Raw genomic sequence first — 9344 nt, forward strand, 5'->3', positions numbered from 1 at the left:
TTAATATGCTATCTAGTTTGGTCATAATTTTTCTTTCAGGGAGCAAGCGTCTTTTAATTTCATGGCTGCAGTCACCATCTGCAGTGATTTGGGGGCCCCCCAAATTAAAGTCTCTCATGGTTTCCATTGTTTCCCCATCTATTTGCCATGAAGTGATGGGACCAGATGCTATGATCTTAGTTTTTTGAACTAAGGAGCTCAGATCATGAACTCCTTAATGCCAAATTCAGACTTAAATTGAAGAAAGTAAGGAAAACCACTAGACCACTTAGGCATGACCAGTGTGCCTATGATGTGCCAGACAAAGGAAACAGGAAGATGGGCTGGGTGGGAGAATGTGACTCGGTGAGTGGAATTCCAAAGCCTGTAGAAGGCCATCTCGGGAGCCACTCAAGCTGGTGGCAGGGCTTGGGGTTGCACTGATGGAAGCACGACCTCAGCTGCCTGCAGTTTCTGGTCCAGGTTAATTAGACTCGACGTGGGAAGGTTGCGTGATTCTTCCTTGTTCTCACAGCTTTAGATATCTCATGGTTCCTGTTAGTGTAAGAATAAAAACAAAAAAATTTTGGCAGTTATATGTAACAATTCAAATTTGTAAAGAAAGAATCTGGGTCTTCTAGATCAAGTTAATTTAAACTTTGGCTTCCAAGCACATTAGAGATTCTACTGATAAGTAAACTTAGCAAATGCTTTTTAGTGCTTATAGAACTTTGCCCACTTTATGGGCACCTGTGGTTCAGATGGTAAAGAATTTACCTGCAATGCAGCAGACTTGGGTTCGACCCCTGGGTTGGGAAGATCCCCTGGAGGAGGGCATGGCAACCCACTCCAGTATTCTTTTTTTTTTTTTTAAGTTAATTTATTTATTTTAATTGGAGGCTAATTACCTTACAATATTGTAGTGGTTTTTACTATACATTGACATGAATCAGCCATGGGTGTACATGTGTTCCCCATCCTGAACCCTCCTCCCTCCGCGTCCCATCTCTCGGGGTCATCCCAGTGCGCCAGCCCTGAGCACCCTGGCTCATGCATCGAACCTGGACTGGTGATCTATTTCACATGTGGTAATATACATGTTTCAGTGCTATTCTCTCAAATCATCCCACCCTCGCCTTCTCCCACGGAGTCCAAAATTCTGGGCTTTACATCTGTGTCTCTTTTGCTGTCTTGAACATAGGGTCATCCTTACCATCTTTCTAAATTCCATATATATGCGCTAATATACTGTATTGGTGTTTTTCTTTCTGGCTTACTTCACTCTGTATAATCGGTTCCAGTTTCATCCACCTCATTAGAACTGATTCAAATGTATTCTTTTTAATGGCTGAGTAATACTCCATTGTGTATATGTACCACAGCTTTCTTATCCATTCGTCTGCTGATGGACATCTAGGTTGCTTCCATGTCCTGGCTATTATAAACAGTGCTTCAGTGAACATTGGGGTAGACGTGTCTCTTTCAATTCTGGTTTCCTTGGTGTGTATGCCCAGCAGAGGGATTGCTGGGTCATAAGGCAGTTCTATTTCCAGCTTTTTAAGGAATCTCCACACTATTCTCCATAGTGGCTGTACTAGTTTGCATTCCCACAAACAGTGAAAGAGGGTTCCTTTTTCTCCGCACCCTCTCCAGCATTTATTGTTTGTAGACTTTTTGATAGCAGCCATTTTGACTAGGGCGAGATGGTACCTCACTGTGGTTTTGATTTGCATTTCTCTGATAATGAGCGATGTTGAGCATCTTTTCATGTGTTTGTTAGTCATCTGTATGTCTTCTTTGGAGAAATATATGTTTAATTCTTTGGCTCATTTTTTGATTGGGTCATTTATTTTTCTGGAATTGAGCTGAAGGAGCTGCTTGTATATTTTTGAGATTAGTTGTTTGTCAGTTGCTTTGTTTGCTATTATTTTCTCCCATTGTGAAGGCTGTCTTTTCACCTTGCTTATAGTTTCCTTCGTTGTGCAAAAGCTTTTAAGTTTAATTAGGTCCCATTTGTTTATTTTTGCTTTTGTTTCCATTACTCTGGGAAGTGGGTCATAGAGGATCCTGCAGTGATTTATGTCAGAGAGTGTTTTGCCTATGTTTTCCTCTAGGAGTTTTATAGTCTCTGTATTCTTGCCTGGAGAATTCCATGAACAGAGGAGCCTGGTGGACTGCAGTCTGCAGTGTGGCAAAGAGTCAGACACGACTGAGTGACTAACACTTTCTTTTCTAGTGCCTACGTGGTGAGATAACTCAAAGGTTGAAGCCCCCTCCCTTAAAAAACTCTTTATTTCCTTCAGTCAAAGTCAAACAATCTTGCCTAAAAGATAGCATGTTTTACATGTGACCTTGATCCCATGTAGGTGAAGGGGATCATGTGTGTTTCATAAGTGGATGAAGGGGATCAAAATATACAAACTTCCAACTATAAGATAAGTAAGTCCTGGGGATGTAATGTACATACAGCATGGTGTCTACAGTTAAAAACATTGTATTACATATTTGAAAGTTGTTACAAAAATAAGTCTTTAAATCTCTCATCCCAGGAAAAATTTTTTGTGACTGTCCATGATGATGGACAGATGTTAACTCGACTCACTGTGGCCATCATTTCATAATATACACAAATACTGAATCTTTATATTGTACACCTGAGACTAATATGATGTTATATGTCAATAATACTTCAATAAAAAATTCATGCACCGAAAATAATACTCATTTACACTAATACGTGCAAGTAAACAGATACAAATGAACCATCAGAATGACAGATGGTGGAATGAAGCTGGAGAAGTAGATAATGTGAATAAGTGAAAATAAATACATAAAACAAGACAGGGGCCTGGGATGGAAAAATATTAAAAGCATGATTTATTCAATCCTCGGCACCTGAAGTCCAAAATAAATACATCAATAAAAATATGAAATATCCTTAAAAATACTATACATCCTGAAAAGCCTCCTAAATGTTAAAAAAATATTTTCTTAGAAAATAAGAAAATCCCTTTTCGGGAGGCAGATTTCTTTTTTTCCAGTAAGAGTTTTTTCCAGCTGATTTCTGAATGATATTTTCCAGGGCTCATTTTGTGACTAACCCAAGGGGGCAACAGGATGCTACCTTCTCTACCTAAAGATGACGTCATCCTCACCATCATCACCCCCCCCACCCACCACCAGGGGGTTACATTTTGGTTTGTTTTCTGTGATGAGGTGCTGGTTTGTGTTGACTCATATGAACTTCTTAGCAAGCATATGTACTTTCAGAGTCTCACCCCCACCTCCCTTCCCATTCTTATTTCCTACCTGTCTAGACAAATGGGCTCTTTCCTCATGGCACTTTCAACAGCCTCATCATAGTTCCGTACCTTAAGACACTCGTCCTGTGCCTCCTTCAAATATCACTTCCTCCATGAAACTCTTTCCAGCCTGGCCAGGAAGAGTTAATCACACACAGTGGGGAGGAGACAGAATAATCTGGGGACAATTCTCAACTCTAACACTTAAGTGAAGTAAAAGTTGCTCAGTCGTGCCTGACTCTTTGCAATCCCATGGACTATACAGTCCATGGAATTCTCCAGACCAGAATACTGGAGTGGGTAGCCTTTCCCTTCTCCAGGGAATCTTCCCAACCCAGGGGTTGAACCCAGGTCTCTTGCATTGCAGGCGGATTCTTTACCAGCTGAGCCACCAGGGAAGCCCTCTATCAATTATGACCTCAATAATTTACTGGATTTTTCCAAGTCTCAAGTTTCCTTGTTAAAAAGCAAGGTTGTGATAATAATACATATGTTACAGGGTTGTTGTAAGACTTGGATATTTAAACTACTGGGAATGTGCTGATGCTCAAAAAAATGCTTGTTCCCTTTTTCCCCTCAGGGGGGAAAAAAAGGCAAACAATCTTGCCTAAAAGGCAACATGTTCTACATGTGACCTTGGTCAGCTTTTCATGCTGCTCCTGAATAACTGCAAATCGACAAGCCGTCATTCATTACCCGTTGGTGGCTGCCTGCGGATCTATTTGAACTTGTGTCTGTCCAATACGCGAAACGAAGAGTGGAAAAAATTGGTCATGGGCCATGCGCTTTTACTTTTTAAAGCAAATATATTGGAAAGAGCCAATTAGGGCATATATGGCTGTTTATCTCCTGTAGTTTAGAGGATGGGTTAGCCTAAATTAATGGAAATTCTGAATTACAAATCTTGAAGGCTTGAAGGAAAACAGAGCAGCAACCAGGTCTGGGGTTGTTTTCTAGAGGATCCTTCTTGAATAAACAGCCATGAATGTTTTGCGATTTGATATTAGAAATCCTAAATTTCCCTTGTGGCTCAGTTGGTAAAGAATCCGCCTGCAATACAGGAGACCTGGGTTCAAATCCCTGGGTTGGGAACATCCCCTGGAGAAGGAAAAGGCTGCTCACTCCAGTATTCTGTCCTGGAGAATTCCATGGACTGTATAGTCCATGAGGTCGCAAAGAGTCGAACACAACTGAGCGACTTTCACTTTACTTCAATATTTTGAAAGCGTTTCAGAAGTTTTGCAGAATACTTGAAACATCCACACCATTTGCACTATTTCTGAAGACGGGGTATGCACTGAAGAGGTCCTTGCTGAAGTGAATGAATGATTAGAAAGCTGATGGAATCTCTTTCCATCTTATCAGGTAATGATAACTGCATCTTCAGTATAACTTGAGTACTCCCTCACCTAAAATCTAATATCGTATCTGTATTTTAACATATGTGTTGCCGAATCCACTTTTTTAACTCAGTCTACCATCTATACTGCAGCAGGGTGGTTTTGCCAAAATACACTTTCTTAAAAGCTTTGTGGAACTTCTCATCAGCATCAGTGCTGGACCAAATTCCTTTGGAGGACAGCCAGAGCCCTTCACAGCCTGGCCCCTCCACTTCAGCTGCCTCTCCTGCCCAGAGGGACCCCTTTCCTCTTTGCAGCCACACTAGAGAACTTCTTCGTCTGGATGGACTCACAATATTCCCTCCCCTCTGCAACCCCCTTCCCCCACAATGTGTCCCCTGGTCCTCCCCCTCCTTCAAGATGGAGCTCAGTTAGCATCTTTCTAACGCTCCAATTTTCTGCTTGCAGAATTCCTTCAACCCCCAGCATTTTTCTTCTCATCCTTCTCTCCTGCACTAGTTTCACGCACCTCATGAACTGCATTCAAGTGGCTATTTACACTTAAATGACTTGAAAGACAAATAGAATCTAGTTCCTTGCTGCCACTTGCAGCATTTCAAATGCTCAGCAACCCAGGCAGTCGGTGGTGACCACCTTGGATGGCACCAGTTGGAAACCTTCCATCACAGCAGGGAATTCTAGACGCTGAGCTCCTGGTGGGGAGGGGCTCAGTCATTCACCATCACACCTCTGGTGGTCAGCAGAGTGGCCAGCATGTGGCAAACACTCAAGAAGCTTCTCTTGAACCAAACCAAACCGACTGGATGTGAGACTGTCTTCAGAGAAGCAGGCTCAAGGGGCCTGGGTCACCAGAGGTCACAGCATTCTGATGGTGGAGTGGAGGGAAGGGGTGGGAGTGTGGCTGGTACTCAGAGGGAAGGGAGCCCAAGCCAGCGCAGAGGTCATCTTTTTTCCTTTTTTTCTGGGTGGCATGTCCCAGCCAGGATTCTGTTACTATGGAGAGGGTGAAAATGGATGTCAGGGAAAGCCCCAGATATATGCTGCCCTGGGGCCAGAGGACAGCATGGGGGAGAGCGTGGGGCATGAAGTCTGGACTCCATGTGACTGAGATGGAGAGGCCAGGAAAGTAGGGGCTAGGGGAGTGGTAAGACTTTAGGAAGAGTCAAAAGCATTGCCACAGCTCCTTAGCTTCTGGTCCTTGGGGTGAGCAAAGGGAGTAGAATCCCCACCCCCGCCGCCCACCACCACCACTCTGGGTCCTTCGTGTACCTGGGAGGCCCCAGGCGGGAGATCTTTCTCCTTCTGGGAAGCGCAGACATGGATGCTCTGTTCCAGTTCAGAAGCCGCACTTCCTAACCCAGGTTTTTGGCAGCCCTGGTGTTTCATTGTTCATTATTCATGAATAGACTTGACTTGGTTTGGAATTAAAGCTTCCATACAGCAAATCTGGCCTGAAGAGGGGATGGCCGGGAACTCGCCTGTGTGGCTCCAGAACTGGCCCCTTTTCTCCGGAAAAATCCTCTCTGGGAATCTGTGCCAAGACCCGGTGAGTGAGAAATGACTTCATGATGTATCCAAAAATTGCATCTTTTAAGAAACTGTCTTTATAAATGGTATCAGAGGGGGAAGAAAAAAAGAGAGAGAGAAAGAAGGGAGTAACTCTTTCAGATCAAAAGCACTCTTTCTAAATATGAAGACGTTGGGGCAAAGGGAAGGTCGTGCTCAGCCCCCAGGGCCAGGTTTCACCTGACTTGTGCTGTGCCCTATTCTTCACACAGGTGGCACACACACACGACACCCTCCTGTGTGGACAGTTCAGGTCCCCATAATCCTTCTGTTCAGTTCAGTTCAGTCCCCGAGTCATGTCCGACTCTTTGCTTAATCCTCTGGGGGGACTTTAATTTTCTAACTCGGCATCCATGGTCTTTTTGGGGTCCCTGACTCAAGCTGTCTCCTTGGTGACCCATGTTATCCTCGGAGCAGGAGGGTGAGCTGCACTCACACCTGGGAGGTGATCGTGATGCAATCCTGGTCCTTCTAAAGCCTTTTGTGCTGTGTTTAGTCGCTCAGTCGTGTCTTACTCTTTCCACACTATGGACTGCAGTCTGCCAAGCTCCTCTGTCTATGGGGATTCTCTAGGCAAGAATACTGGAGTGGGTTGCCATGCCCTCCTCCAGGGGACTTTCCCAACCCAGGAATCAAACTGAGGTCTCTCACTTTGTGGGTGGATTCTTTACTGTCTGAGCCACCAGGAGAGCCCAAAAATAGTGGAGTAGGTAGCCTAGTCCTTTCCAGGGGAACTTCCCAATCCAGGAACTGAACCAGAGTCTCTCTCCAATTCTGCTTCTCAGGCTTGGCTTGGTCTTCTTTTCCTCCCTTGGTTGGCCCCTCGTGATGAAACCACCAGCGTGGTTTCCAGCAGCAAAGAGATGCTGTCTTCCTTCCCTAGTGGATTAGCTCTGTGGCCTCTGTGGCTTGCACTTCTGATCATCACCCTCACAAAAACTTCTTTTAGGTTGCGAACCATCACAGGAGTTGTTTCATTGCTGAAAACACGCTTTGATTAGTTCCTCCAGGGAGACCCAAGATCACAGCCATTTTCCTGTGAACGTCCCTGAGATCCACCTTGCAGAAAGTTACAGAATTAAGGGCCAGAGTGCGATTCTGAATCCAAGCCCATCAGATGATATGGCTCCTGCCTGCTTCCCTAGGTCATGCTAACTTACCTGGGGAGGGGAGGAAGGATACTTCAGATAGGAGAGCTTGAGCTAAGTCAGAGAAACCTTAACCAGGAAGGTATGTTCCAGAAAATGCAAGTTATTCAGCACTGGGGGAGCAAAGTATAAGCAGGGGGGAGGAACGGAGTGAAGAATTTGGGAGAGAGGGTGATGGGGATTCAGTGGGACACTCAGGGACTTATTCTCTGCCAGGAAGGAGCTTGGATAAGCTGTGGTCACATTTTGCTTTGAATCAGCTAGTTCACTCTGCGGTCTGGCCACTTGGCTGGAGGGTGGAGAATGGGGGCCGCTGGGCATGGCCTGTTTAGAAGGGGTGATGGCTCCTGGGAGTCACCTACCCTTTCTGGCCTCCAGTTTTCTCATCTGTAAAATACAAGTATTGGATGAAAAGAAGTTTTCACCAATCTCTTCACCATGGTAAGCCAGTTTATCTCATCTGCTAGCTGGACTACAGCGGGGAGAGTCTTATTTCCTGATGGACTTTGCATATCATTCCTCTGTGACACCAGGCCAAGCTCCTCTTTTTTTGGTAGTCTCAGCCAGTTGAGCACTTGGAGCCTCTAATCCAGAAGTGTCACCCCCTTCCCGCACCCCCCAAATCCAGGGCTGAGTCAATTTTGAGCACAGGCCTCCCTTCCCACAAGGTGAGGTCCTGGCTTCAGGAAATACTGCCCTGGGGTCCAGACACTCAGGACAAGGCCAAAACATCTTGTCATGCCCCAGGATGTGGACCTCCTGCTGGCCGGTTTCTTGGGCCCAGGGACCCCTCTGGACCCTGGACGCTAACATGTCTCACATTTGGGAGGTGCTTTCGCGGTGGTGGTTGGGGGGGGAGTTATACATATTCAGATTTTACATTTAAACTATTTTTGTTGGAAAAGTACCCCGTACCCTAGGGAACGACAAAATACAGAAGAACAGCAAAAAGTTGCTAAGCCTCCACCACTACCTTCCCTCTAAGGCCAGTGCAGTGCCCACCCAGCCACCCCTGGGCGCCTCTGCCCTGGCTCAGGGCTGCGAAAGCCCTCCTCCTCCGGCTCCTCCGGTGCCAGCTTTGCCCATCTGCTGGCCTAGCACCGCCCAGGCACGGGGACCACCTCCGGAGTCGCCCTTGCTCCTCCTGGGCACGCCTAGATTAACTTCTGTCCCAAATGATGCACCGAAGACGCTCGAGTGGGAGATCAAAGGCGAGCCCTTTTATTTAATAGCCTTTGGAGAGAATCACGCACATGGTGAAAGACTCAATCAGTACAAAGCCCCTCTCCCGCAGGAGACCACCCCCACCCCCCTGCCCCTCGAAGTCTCTCGCGTCTCCTTCCCTAGCCCTTCTGGGCAGGCACAAGCACGCATCCCAGCCGTAACTTTTAAAATGGCTCGCATGACTATATTCTAACCATTTCTGCTCTCTGCTTTTTTCACTTGCCGGCGGGTCTGGGCGCTGGCTTTGTGCCAGCCCCGCGAGACCCGCCTTCTTCGCTGGGGGGTGTCCGTGGTCACGGTCGCGCGTGCTGAGCGTGGGGGTCAGTTCCAGAGAGATGTTCGCCTTCCTGCCCTGGAGCGCGTGACCCGGCCCGGGGTCTGAGCCACGGCCCCTCCCGCGGCCGGGCGGGTCCCCAACTCGGCAGTTTGCGGGAACTTTCCCGGGCTCCCGGGCGCTCGCGCGCCGGCCCCGCGCGGGTTCCTCTGTGCGAAGCCTCTTTGTGGTTTTAAGGTCCCGAGTGGCGGCGGAGAAAGCTGCGAGAAGCGGATACGTGGGGAGCGGAGACCGGGAAGCAGAGCCCCGCGAGCGGGCGGACCCACCCGCGCGCCGCCCCGCCCGCTCGCCCGCGCCCACGAGCCCCGCCGCGCCCGCCCTGCCCCGCCGCGGGCGGTCCCCGGTTCGCCCGCTTGCCCCCCCCGCGCCCCACGAGCTCGCGGCGCTCTGGCCCTGCGTCTCCGCTCCCCACGGAGCCGCGTCTCGCAGC

This window comes from Oryx dammah, unplaced genomic scaffold, assembly GCF_014754425.2.
Source record: "Oryx dammah isolate SB20612 unplaced genomic scaffold, SCBI_Odam_1.1 HiC_scaffold_14, whole genome shotgun sequence".
Taxonomy (NCBI): domain Eukaryota; kingdom Metazoa; phylum Chordata; class Mammalia; order Artiodactyla; family Bovidae; genus Oryx; species Oryx dammah.